This window comes from Uloborus diversus, chromosome 6 (genome assembly GCF_026930045.1).
Source record: "Uloborus diversus isolate 005 chromosome 6, Udiv.v.3.1, whole genome shotgun sequence".
Classification (NCBI taxonomy): Eukaryota; Metazoa; Arthropoda; class Arachnida; order Araneae; family Uloboridae; genus Uloborus; species Uloborus diversus.
The window spans coordinates 165,148,670-165,162,452 of record NC_072736.1 but is presented as its reverse complement, the minus strand read 5'-3'; the positions used below and the strand labels follow the sequence as shown (position 1 = coordinate 165,162,452).

Below are 13,783 nucleotides of genomic sequence, written 5' to 3'. Positions count from 1 at the left end.
GAGTCGTCCTCTTTCGGTGTCCATTTTACAGAATGTCCATGCCTATTAACTAATAGATTTGAGGAGTGGTTTGGGGGTGGACAGGCTATTGACAGCATGGACGACAGTGGGTTGATATGAAGAGTTGGATAACAGAATCTTTAGAAGTTTACCAATAGAAAACTAGCTGATGTGTGCATCACAGGACTTTCTTTTACACCAATTTATTGTTATCTCTCCATTGTTGGCAATTTTAATGTTATTCAATTGTTAACTCTCTAAATTTCACCAACAATGGCCAAATTGAAACCAGATTTAGAAAAAAAAGAACGCCAAATTTGACGACCAAAAGACTGGTAATATAATGCCAAGTGTTCACCAAATTATAATACCAATTGAGTTTGCATCGAAATTACCAATGATTTCCCCCAAAAAAGGTGCAAAAGACCCCTTTAGAAAGACCCGAATACAACCAAAAGGAGAGGTGCACAACTAGACCCCACTAGGAGTCTACGTACCAAATTTCAACTTTCTGGTACATACTGTTCTTGAGTTATGCGACATACATACGCATAGACACACATCCGCACATACATACGTACATACAGACGTCGGCGAGAATTTCATCATCCATTATTTGTAAATATACGGGCGAAACAAATAACTTTTTAATTTTCTACTATGGGCAAAGCCATGCTGGTACCGATAGTCAAGTAATAAAATCCATATAAAGAAGAAATCCGTAATGAAAAAGAAAAGATAGTCTAGAAGTGTATTTCGCAATTGTTTAACATTCGGGAATACCACATATTCATCCGTTCCACTTACGTAATTAAGTAATTTTTATTCTAGAGTCCTCCAATTAATTTCTAAAGCACCATTAATTCATAAACTTCAGGATGTATTCAAGATTTTTCTCGCACTTAGTACACAAGCTAGCGGATGAGCACACGAGGCAAAGTTGGGGAAATCATCTTATTAATAATTTAGGAAAGGAAGCGGGTAGTATTGCTTCGAAATTTCCCCACTAGCTTGAGATGTTTACTTGCCCTTCGCACGCGCGGCGCTGAGGTGTCTCCAAGGTCAGGTAACCAAAAGGAGTGACCTATACCCCAGTTTTTTCCCCCCATTTATGATATAATCCTTTCGGGTTTCGGTTTTCCTCTCAAGTTGCACGTCTGTTCCGTAAATAATGTTTTTTTAAAGTAGGGGAATTTTTGAAAATCTTCTGAACACGAAATAAATCTTATTTAGCTTTTGTCAAACAATTAATCACAGCATAAAGATTTTGGAAAACACGATGAGGTTTTGAATGCATTTTATCAGTCATTTTAAATCTAAACCTGTGCCTAAAAATTTATTAAATGAAAATACATACAGTGAAGCATATTTTATACGTTTCTCTTTTATACGTTTTCAAAATTTATATGCTTGTAAAATTGGTCACAGTAGAGTCCGATACACATTAACGTACACTTATTATGCGTTTTTTTTTTTTTTTTCATTTCTACGCTTTTTTTCATGCAGTCCCTTCAAAAACGTATAAACAGTGCTTCACTGTATTTGCAATTTGTAAACACGGAATATATTACATGTGTGTGTGTTTCGCACTTTCCAATTCGCTCAAGTCGTATCAAAAAAAAAAAAAAAAAAACTGCTTTGATATTCAGTTTGAAAAACCCCACGTTTTAAGAAAACCGGATAAACCCCAAAACGGATATGTCCCACACGGGAGAACTCCGACGAAACCAAAAACTTGTAAAAGTGAAAAGCGAAAAAAATGGAAGAAAAAAAAAAAGCCGCAAGCAGCGAAAGCATTCTTTTTGCATATTTTAAAAATGCAAACATTACAAAAAATAAATAAATAAATGAATGAATGAATAAATAACAGTGATTCAAAATGTTTTTATATTTGTGGTGGTAAACGTTCACTTGAAATTCCATCTTTCCAATTTGCTCAAGCCGTATCCAAAAAAACTACTTTGATATTCAATTCAAAAACCCCCACGTTTTAATAAAACCCGAGAAACCCCAAAACGGATATGTCCCGCACGGGAGAACTCCGACGAAGCAAAAATTTGTAAAAGTGAAAAACGAAGGGGGAAAAAAAAAAAAAAATGGAAGAAAAAAAAAAAAAGCCGCGAGCAGCGAAGCATTCTTTTTGTATATTTTAAAAATGCAAACATTACTAAATATAAATAAATAAATAACACTGATCCAAAACGTTTTTACATTTATGATAGTAAACGTTCACTTGAAATTTCATCTTTCCAATTTGCTCAAGCCGTATCCAAGAAAACTACTTTGATATTCATTTCAAAAAACCCCACGTTTTAATAAAACCGGAGAAACCCCAAAACGGATATGTCCCGTCACAGAAGAACTCCGACGAAACCGAAAACTTGTAAAAGTGAAAAGCGAAAAAAAAAATGGAAAAAAAAAACGCCGCAAGCAGCGAAACCATTCTTTTTGCATATTTTAAAAATGCAAACATTACAAAAAATAAATGAATAAATAACAGTGATCCAAAATGTTTTTATATTTATGATAGCAAACTTTCAGTTGAAATTCCATCTTTCCAATTTGTTCAAGTCGTATCAAAAAAAAAAAAAAAAAAACTGCTTTGATATTCAGTTTAAAAACCCCACGTTTTCTGAAAACCGGATAAACCCCAAAACGGATGTCCATGATTTATATTTATGATAGTAAACTTTCACTTGAAATTCCAATGCTTCCGATTTGATCAAATCGTATCCAAAAAACTACTTTGAATCAGATTTAAAAAAAAAAAAAAAAAATTAATTTGATCTCTGACATTTTGAATTCAAATTGTTTTTCGCAATCACGAGTGTGTGTGTTTATGTAGGCGTGTATGTCTGTGGGTGGGGGGGGGGTATGTTTGTTTGTGTGTGGGGGGGTACGAAACAGGGAACCCCGCTCTGCTATGCCATTTGTGGCTTCCAGAGAACTGACCTTTCGGCCGGGGCCCCCTTACCCGTAAGGGAACGAGATCTAAACCACTTACGACTCTAGACACCGTGGACCCAGGTACGGACCTGACTCCGGTGGTGCCCATTGCCTACTCACTGTCCCACTCGATAGCCGTTGGGCAGATACAGATCTGCTCACACGCAAGTAAAGAGTGGTCGTTTTACATACGTGGATGCTACACCATCGTAAAACCCTCCCCATTTACCCGGGCTTGGGACCGGCATAGGGACGGGCCTGGCCCCTAAAGACCAGTATGTGTGTAGGCATGGGTGTTTGTGTGTGTGGGGGTATGTATGGATAGTTGTGTGTATGAGTAGGTGTAGGTGTCTGTATGTTTGTGTGTGTAGGTTTATGTGTGTATGTGTCTGTATGTTTGTGTGTGTAGGTTTATGTGTGTGTGTGTGTAGGTGTATGTGTAAGTGTAGGCAAGTAGGTGACGCAACATGGAGACGGTTTTCGCTAGAGGAGCAGCATCGTGAGGCGGCCGACCGACGGTGGTGCTGCAGAGGGTGGCGGGGGGAAAATTAAAATCATAGGAATTCAAAACTGTCAAGTGAGAACAATAAGCAATCGTGATTGCTCAAAAAAACCACGTTTCCCGAAATTCGGGTGAACCCAAAACGGATGTTCATGGTTTATATTTATGATAGTAAACTTTCACTTGAAATTCCATCTTACCGATTTGCTCAAGCCTTATCCAAAAAAAACTATTATTTCAAAAAAAACCACGTTTCCCGAAAACCGGATAAACCCTAAAACGGATATGTCCCGCACGGGATAACTCCGAAGAAACCGAAAACTTGTGAAAGTGAAAAGCGAAAAAAAAAGCCCGCACGGCAGCGAAAACACGCTATCCAGGAAGGAGAAGATCAAGAACCGCGCGGGACCTTGTTGCGTACCTTACTTTCCGAAATCGGCAAAAGGGAAGGAGAGGGAGGAGTCCCCTACTCACCAAAAAGTGGGACACCGCTGCCCGAGCGAACCAGCGATATGGAGCGATCCGAGTCAATTGCCCCCGAGGGGTGAAGTCAGTTCCCCCCCGTTTGTTGTCGGACGGACGAACGAACGAACGAACCACACCACGCGCGGCTGCCTTTCGCTATCGCTACCTGTTGAATCGCATTCATGAGCTAGACAAGTGAGAGTTCGGATACTCTCCCACACCCTTGCCAACTTGTTCGTTTTCTCTCTTCTTCGGCGATGGAGAGCGCGTGTTGGCCGGCCATGGGGGTTTTTGGTGGCTGTTGTCCATCGGAAGTCAGTCTTGTTGTTGGACTCGTCGACACCGGTCGATTGTCCTGAGAGCGGACCATTATGGTTGTGATGGTATCCGATAACCTTCCCTTTCGATCGTGATCCTACTATCCGTGGACTTGAGACAATCTGAAAGGACATAGACTTGTTTGATATTTGTGGGAGAAAACTGTTTTTGAAAAAACTTTAACTTATCCAGACTGCCTCCAGGACAATCTATCGTCAATATTTGTACTTGCATCTCTTGGATTTACATCAGCAAAGTGCCCATCTTTTAGAACACTGGTTGAGAAATCTTCGAAGACTAATCTTTTTAACATCAACTTTTCTGAAAGTTCACCAGTATACGTATTGGAGAGGAATAACGATTTTTACAAATACTGCAAACAAATTTTAGTGAATTGCTGGACGGAACTTATTTGCTGCAGACATCTGATCAATCTGCTGTCAAGTTGGAATTTAGACCTCCATCGCTGGAAAACATGATGGGTATGAAAACAATTTATTATCTTAGCTGAATGTGTTTGTTTTTAAGGGATTTTATTTGGAGAAAGTAATCGCACAAGCTTAGAGAGAATTAGAAAAAAATAAATATTGGTGAACGAAATCAATCAAGGTTTTTACTTTTAAACATGATTTTTTTTCCCCTGCTGGGTAGTAGTATTACATAATTTTAATCATAATCAACAATCAAACGGAACAGTTCAAATCTTAAGTTAAAAACTTCGTGGAAAGAAAAAATCCGCGGTAGAGAAAGGAACATACATCTTTCCCCCGCTCCATCTTCCGTCTTCATCACTTTCGCTTTCTCCGTTTTCGCGCGATTTTATCCGAAGTATACTTTTTCATAGGCGAGATTCATTTATTCACGGTGAATCATTTGTTTTTCTGACTCAAACAGTATTTCTGAAAATACCTTTTATTCTACAAATTAATTACATAATAATTTATTTTGAAGCAAAAAGGAGATACACTTTAAAATTAATTTTTCTTTAACACATAAATTTCTCCACGAAAAAGTGAAAATAAAAAATTTAAAAAACGTTTATTGTTAGTCGGGATTGTCTTTAGAAATGATATTTATTTTCGCAAGTTAATTTATAGCACCAAAGAGCGAATCAAGTGAATCCAAATTATTATTTTTAAAGTCTTATTCACAATTTAAGCAGTCTTATAACCACTTTCAAAAAAAAAAAAAAAGAAGAAGAAGAAGAAGAAGAAAAAACTATTAAGATAAGTTTTAATTTTTGATTTTGAAAAATTTTATCTACATATATTTTACTGCTATGTTTCACCATAAAATATGTAAATATTTTGACACATGTAAAAAGATTTATCCGTCGTTGTGTCTTCCGAATAAAAGTGGAAAAAAAAGGTTATTTTTTAATAATCCTTTTCTATATTTTAATCAAACTTATCCTTTGAAAAAGCGATATGAACTTGCGTCAGTGATTAAAATATGATTATTTCATTTATTTAATTGTTTTATACAAATTTACACCACTATTTTGCGAGTGTTAATTTAGTGTCATTACATAATTTCCGAATCAGTTCTGTTAGTAAAAATAATGTTCAATTTACATAATTACAAAAGTACAATGCATTTGATGCCACAGATCGAAAGAAAAAAGCAATAATATTTTCCTTTATAACCTACACTAGAAATGGCGTATTTCAAGTTTTCAGCGCTAATGAAACTTCTAAATACTAAAAGCTGCAACTTTGCAAAATACCCAGTTTAAGTATTTTTCGTAATAGCTGTTATTATATGTGTTTAGTTTCTTTATCTCAGGGTTATTTTAGAAACTAGAAAAACTGATGATAAAAAATACTGCTCGAAATCGATCGTTTAAATAAGAATGAAAAACAGCTGAAATAACCACTGCGCAGATTCGCGCTTTTCACCACTAGATGCGACGTTTTAAAACTCTGCATTGCTAGGATTTAAAGTATCAAACCTTGCAGCGCTGTAAATACTATCTTTGTAATTTTAAGAAAAATGAAGTTTATGTTAACTTTTTCACATTTTCACACTGCCAAAGAAAGCTGTATTTACTTTGAGGACATTACGCGGAACCAGATTTTTTTTACTAACTTCTTACTTCTTTGCAGTTGTGCATATGCTTCGATTCTAATTAGATGGTTATATTTGCGACGCTTAATTGTATTCTTAGCAATAAAGTATAAAAATATAGAAACAATAAATTTGTACATCATAAATAAACCGTCTCAGTAATACATTCATTTTCATTTGCTAAAAATGAGAGAAGATCAGTGTATGCTTCAATTTTTTATGAGAGAATTATAATTTTGTTTTGCTGAGGGACAAAATAATTATTTCAATGCATTATTACTTATTTAAAGATGACTGCCTTTTCGTTTTCTTTATTCGAAAACAAAAGAAAAAAAAAATGTTCGGAGAGATGTTTATGTAAAATATAATTTATTTCTACTTTCAATAGATAAGTTTCAATTTTCCCCAATGATAATGCGTTGCAGATAAAACTCGGGAGATTCTCTATATGTATCAAAGTAAAACGACATTTTGGAAACATATAACATTTAAATAATATAATTATTGTGAAAGCAAATCGAGTTCCACAAAATATTTACTATATAATAATTGACAAAATATGTTACTTGTGTTGATCAAAAAAAAAAAAAAAAAAAAAAGAGAGAGAGAGAGAGAGAGAGAATAAATAAATAATTTTTTTTAAAGGAGCGATGGAAAAATATTTATTTTCACGTTTTCAATCCTACTTACTAGAATAATTGGTCAATTCTGATCTTTCAAGCATTTGTACGTTAAAGCAGTCTTTCCCTAGTTTTGTATTGCAATTGTATTTATATGTTATCCATTATATAATGCTTAAATTTATATATGTTTACTTTCTCTATGCCTTATTTTCTCTGATATAATGAATCGATAACCAAAACACCCAGAAGAAAATTGTGAATAATAGGAACTTTGTTCAGATTAGTTAAAATCTTTTAGTTATTCACATAATAACCATACTTATTTAAACATTACTTACACTTCACCTTCACAAATAACATTTTAATTAGGAGAAAACTATAATAAGGCGCACATTTGCAGCAACAATAGCGTTTATGCGCGTTTCGATGTTAAATATCGCCATTTCCTAAGTTGTTCCGAATTTGTGTAAAAAACGCATTTGTTTTTTAAATAAATTACTTGGCTCTTAGTGGTAAATATTTTTGTCATTAAGAGTTTTGTAATTTTTACCATTACAACCTAGTTTTATTTATTGCAATGTGTAATTGATAACAAAAAAAAAATCTTTCTTTTTTTTTTTTTAATTTTATATTTTGTGGAAAAAATATAACATTAAAAGAACTTTTATTTCAAAATAATTTTTCTCTTGTGGAAATTTGGTTATGCATAGACAACATGTCAATGCAGCACGTTATTAGTTTTATTTTTCGCGGCAAATATATCAGTGATCAGGAATAATATTTTTTTTATAAGGAATGTTTTAAATTTCTTTGTGGATTAAAATTTTTCAGAAGCTCTATGTATAATGTTTGTAATGTTGTTTCTAATTACGTTTTCACTAAAAGCGTTTTTAAATGACGGAAAATTTTACTCTGAATTTCCCAAATGATATAACATAAGTTTATGCCTCATTTTTTCAGCCGCGTAAAAGTATTTTCTATTTTATACCGTGATGCGTTTCTAAACATTATAAGTATTTGCTACTATCCTAAAGTCCTCAAATAGTCAACTGTTTGGCTAAATTTTCATGGAAGCTTACGGGAGCTTAGCTCCTACGCTTCTTTTCAGTTTTAAGTGAATTTTAGCAAATGAGACGGGAATGCGGACTATTTACGCACGGAAATAGGCTCTGAAGACTCAAATACTTCTTCGGTCAGAAATGAATCCCACGGTGAGAAAGTCACCAAAATGAAGCATATTTCTAATATGTATTCACTAACGGTACCCGCATGGCTTCGCCCGAAGTAGAAAATTAAAAGGTCATTTGGTTCGCCTGTATATTTACTAATAATGGATGATGAATTTCTCGCAAATTCGCTAGGTTAATTTGCTTGCCCATGTTATGGTAATTTCCTCGTCCACCTTATGGTAACTTGTTAGTCCACGTTATGGTAATTTGCTAGTCCACGTTATAATAGTTTGTTTGGTAAAATGTTCTTAAAATTTTAATAGAAAAAGAACAAAATCGAATTTTCGAGAAATCGCTTCGAGGTGCTCACCTCTATGCTACGAACTAATTTTGTGACACATTTCATGAAAATCGACCGAACGGTCTAGGCGCTATGCGCGTAACAGACATCCAGATCTCCAGATATACAGACTTTCAGCTTTATTATTAGTAAAGATGATTTTGAAAGCAATAATAAAACATTTTTGGCAGCAGAAGTTTAAAAAAAAAAAAGGAAACAGCAAAGATAATAACTTTTTAACGCACTGTCCATCTCCGAAATGTCCACTTCAGAGCGCGCAATAAAACGCTTTTCCGATACTTTCCCAAGCGACGTCCGTGCAACGCGAGTCCGATAATAATTCATCACCTCATATTCAACGCATGCGTGCGTTAAAATTCTCATTTTAGTGCGCCATGAGCAGCTTCGTGTAACCTGTTACAAATAGATAAAGCATCGAGAGCTCTCCAATATCAACAACAACAGTTGCTTTTTGTTTCTAACTCTTGTACGCACGGAAATAGGCTCTGCAGGTTCAAACGCTTCTTAGGTCAGAAATGAATCCCAGCGTGAGAAAGTCTCAAAACGAAGCATATTCTTAAAATGTATTCATGATTTCGAAAATAATAATAAAACAATTTTGGCAGCCGAAGTTTAAAAAACAAAAAGAAAAAAAATTAAAGATTAATTTTTAACGCGTTGTCCATCTTCGAAATGTCCACTTGAGATCGCGCAATAAAACACTTTTCCGATCCTTTCCCAAGCGACGTCCGTGCAACGCGAGTCCGATAATAATTCATCACCTCATATTCAACGCATGCGTGCGTTAAAAGGCCCACTTTAGTGCACCATGAGCAGCTTCGCGTAACCTGTTACAAATAGATAAGCATCGAGAGCTCTCCAGTATCAGCAACAACAGTTGCTTTTTGTTTCTAAACTCTCGTACGCACGGCAGATCTCGCACAATGACCATCCAAAGAAGACCACTGGAGCTTTCCCTCTTTAGAGCTGTATCGCTTAGCTCTCATTGTCTTCAGCCTCGCCTAAAGACTGATCTCTTCTGTTTGCTGAAGACTCTCAAAAGGATAAATGGCTTTCCAACGCCTTTCTCTCTCTCTCTCTCGCCGAACGGTATAGAAATGTAGTCGATGCGAAAAGCATTGGCGATCTTGTTTCGGCTATTAGCCTAGTTTTGCCCATTGCTGTGAGAACAATTGGTATCAGTAGCTGCCGTGAACGCTTCTTTAATCACACTTAAAAATAAAAACGGTCAAAAGACTTTTTACACTTCTCTACTACTAACTGCTTTCTTGGCGGATAGTTTAACTCGCTAAATAAAGGTCAATTAAAATCTAACGGCGAGGAATTTTCAGAGTTTTTAAAGCTATGAGGACTTTCCCATTCGCCTTCGACAGGAATGTCGAAATGATGAAAATTCTAAAGTGATAAATGATAGTGTGATAAAACGTGTGCTATATCATGCGTCATAAATTTTTTTTGGTAATTTCAACTCGAATAAAGGCATGTAGCGCAAGCCATTAGTTCGTAACTTTTTTTTTTCTTTATGTTAGAATGAAAGGGAAAGACGTAAGGGATGAGCTTAGACGATGTTTAAGAGTTACCGAAATTTACAAGGGAAATAATGTTTGTTAAAAAAATATTTAGAATTATTTCTGTAGTCCAGTAATCTTTGAGCCTTCAGTTAAAACAAATCGCTTTGTTTTCTTCATGTTGTAAACGAAAGGAAAAGCGTCAGGGATGATCGATAAACAAAAGGGATGAGCGTAGACGTAGCTCAAGAGTTACTTAAATGCTTAAGATAAATAATGGTGATTAAAAAAACTCAAAATTCTTTCTGTAGTCACGTAATTTTTAGACCTTATTCAGGAACAGAGTTTACAATGCCTGATAAATGATCATACAAATTTTAATTGTAAAATGAGGTAGAAAATTACACTACACAGTTAAAAATTCTAATGATTATTTACCAAACATTAATTAATATAAAAGAACAGTTTCCACTTAGTTGTATTGCACGATATTCGAGCAGTAACAATCTCCGTTTTCTAGCATAATTACACTCTATTGGGTGATTTTGTTTTATGTGGTTAGTAAAATATCATTCATTCGTGTCCTTTATGCTTCGTGATTTAACAGAATTACGGAAAAAATCACAACCGCTTCTGCTATTATATTGTCCGCGGCATGTCGAGACGAGTCTGGGAGAAATATAATTTCAGAGGTCCGCTGCATTTCTCAAAGTTTACATATTGAGCATCTGTAAAACAAACATGCACATGCATTGATTCTTAATCAGGTAACATAAACTTCATTTCCGATTCCTAATAGTTTTTTTCTTATTTGCTTTTTAAACCGAGAAAGACCTTCTGTTTTCCCGTATATATTAAAATAACTACTTATCACCAACAATTGTTGAATACTTGAGTGACTGACACTGATAGGGTTGTTTGTACTCACCTAAAGACAAATCATCAATTCGAGTCAGAAGTTTGAATGAATGCCAGCACGTGTTCCGAAGAGTCTCTACGAAAACTTTAAACAATCAAAACCAATTTAATGGGTTTTTCGCAAAAGTGAGTTTTATTATTTGTTTTCTTTATGGTGAAAAATAATGAGTGGTGTAGAAAGGAAATGACATGGAAATTCAAAAAATCCTAAAAGGTTTTTCAATTTGAAAGTACTACTTAAAAATAAATTTTCACGCTCGAGGGATTCGTTTCAAGTGAAAGCATACGCTGTGACGCAGCTTATCAAAAACAATTTTCTTAAATAAAAGCAACTGGGTGTCTCAGGTTATGGAGCTCTAAGAAAGTATTGTTTTCTTTTTACACTTGTTAAATATACTCCGTTTAATTTGCTTATTAAAAACTAAGTAGTCTAGACATAACACGAGAAGCAAAAGTTAGTCGATTTGGGGTCAAAGACTTTGGGCTAAAATTTCACTCATATTTTCTATATATTTGAATTCTTTGAAGCAAGAAAAAAAAGAAAGAAAAAGTAGAAAATGGAATTTTTTAATTATTAACCACTAAAACACTCAATAACAAAGATTTAAAAGAATTTTAAAAGGAGAATAATTATTTTGCGTGTTGAAATTGATGAAAAAAACACATGTATATGCTTTACTAATAATAAAGCTCAAAGTCTCTCTGGATATCGGGATCTCTGTTTGGATGTCTGGATCTCTGTGACGCGCACAGCGTCTAAACCGTTCGGCCGATTTTCATGAAATTCGACACAAAATTAGTTTGTAGTATGGGAGTGTGCACCTCGAAGTGATTTTTCGAAAATTCGTCTTTGTTCTTTTTATACTCTAATTTTAAGAACATTTTACCGAGCAAATTATCATAACGTGAACGATTAAACTACCAAATTATCATAACGTGGGAACTTAACATGGGCGAGCCATTTAGCATAGCAAATTGGCGAGAAATTCGCCATCCATTATTTGTAAATATACAGGCGAACCAAATGACCTTTTAATTTTCTTCTGCGGGCAGAGCCGTGCGGGTACTACTAGTATGTAAATAAAACCAAATGAGGTGCGCATTGAATCTAATAAATCCAGCTGGCGTTTTATCTGAAATTATTTAATAATATTGTTACCCTTCTTAAACAAACAACCGTAACTCAAATGCGATAAAAATCAATTCAGTGAACATAGATTTGCTTTTTGAAATACCATTTTCTACTCAATTGCTTTTTCAATAACACATTGGTATGTAGCAACATCTTAGTTAAAATATCAAACTCGATCGTTTAGGTTTTGGATAATACCACACATCCGGCTATTTCGATAGTTTTTCAATACAAATAAAACAGCAATATACCCAAATATGCATTTAAAATGCTTTCTCGGAGGCATCTCTCGATAAAGACACAAAACTCTTCCGAGATATCCCGTTCGAACAAAACGCTAGATATTCAGAACAAAATTGAATGAAAAATTGCTCACTTTATTGCGATACACGCAATCAAAGCCGCTTTATAGGGAGATTCCTTTACAGACAGGGCATTTTCGGGAACCACTTGAATGAAGACATAAATTTCATTGTCGGAAAAAGTTTTCTTCCTGCTCCGTCCCCATCTTCCCCCTTTTGCATAAAACTGTTCTATTTCCATCCGGAAGATCCCATAAATCAGCTGTGAACGCGTGTGTGACATGCCGTTTGCCCCCATCATTGTCTTGAATTAATCGAGTCTGCCGGAGAGAAACACACTTGGAAGAAAATGATTCTCAAATTGGAGACGCGTTCGCTTTTTTTCTGAATGTTTTACGCGGTAGAATAGCCATCCGAACTTTTTAACTTGGTTACAGTTGCAGTGATTCTTGAAAACTGTGATCCACAAGTTTTCTATTTTTAACTGTTCGACTCATATTTTAATAGTTATTGCATCTATTGGCATAAAACTTCTGAAAAAACACTTCAAGTATTGCTTGTTATCCAAAACTGTCGTAAATGTCAAATATTAATAAATGAATAAATATTAACAATAATAAATAAATAAAACTAGATTTCATTGATCGACTCTTTTTCTTATTAGTAATGCATTTGAATTTTGGAGCAAAAACAACGCTGTTCATAATTACTAATAATAATATTGACTTTACCTGTAATTTTTGCAGTGTCTGCGAACCCTTTCATTCCTCGCCTTCAACTCCTTTTTAGCTGCATTTTTCACTTTCTCACAATTCCCCCTATGGAGTAATATTTCGCGTTTTAGGATACATTTACAGTTAACAGAAAGCTTTAACCGTTTGTAAATGGGTTATTTCATTTTTATAATAATTTTAGAAGTTAAAAAAACCAATTAACACAATTAAATGTATATTCAAATTATTATAGAAAATCATACGAGTGAAAAGAAAAGTCAAAAGACTATTTTTCTTGAATAAACAATTTTAGTAACTTTTTAGCCTATTTTTCTGTAAAAGTTTGTTTACAAAAAATTAATGAAGAAATGAAAGACGGTTAAATGTATTGTAAAAATTTCACTAAGAACAAAAAAAAAAAAAAAAAAAAGTCAAAGATAAATTAAATAATGAACTTTTAAATAAGTATTGAAAAATAAAATTCGAAATAAAGGCATTGAGATGGTGGAAATGTCTTAGTCGGTTAATCTATTTATCGGATGCTAGATAATCTATGTTAGTATTCAAGAAAATAGGCTCGTTTAGTGCTCACGGAGCTTCTTGTTTTATTCGTTGTTAATTGGTGACAAACACTAATTAGATCGAGAAAAAAATCTACACTTGTGATCTGACAATTTTTTATTGACTTTCTTCAAGCTTGTACTGCTTTGGCGAAGCACGCCACACATAAAAGTAGCTAACTTTCAGCACGCACACCAA

At 34.4% G+C, this 13,783-nt stretch overlaps 1 protein-coding gene across 1 annotated transcript in view; it reads left to right on the top strand.

The window, feature by feature from the left end:
* Nucleotides 1-4,449: 4,449 nt before the first annotated feature.
* LOC129224032 (MDS1 and EVI1 complex locus protein EVI1-A-like) overlaps nt 4,450-13,783 on the top strand; it is a 42,198-nt gene continuing 32,864 nt past the window's right edge. Inside the window, exon 1 of the mRNA XM_054858429.1 lies at nt 4,450-4,713. The gene's annotated coding sequence lies outside the window, so the exon portion shown is untranslated. The remainder of the gene's footprint in view (nt 4,714-13,783) is intronic.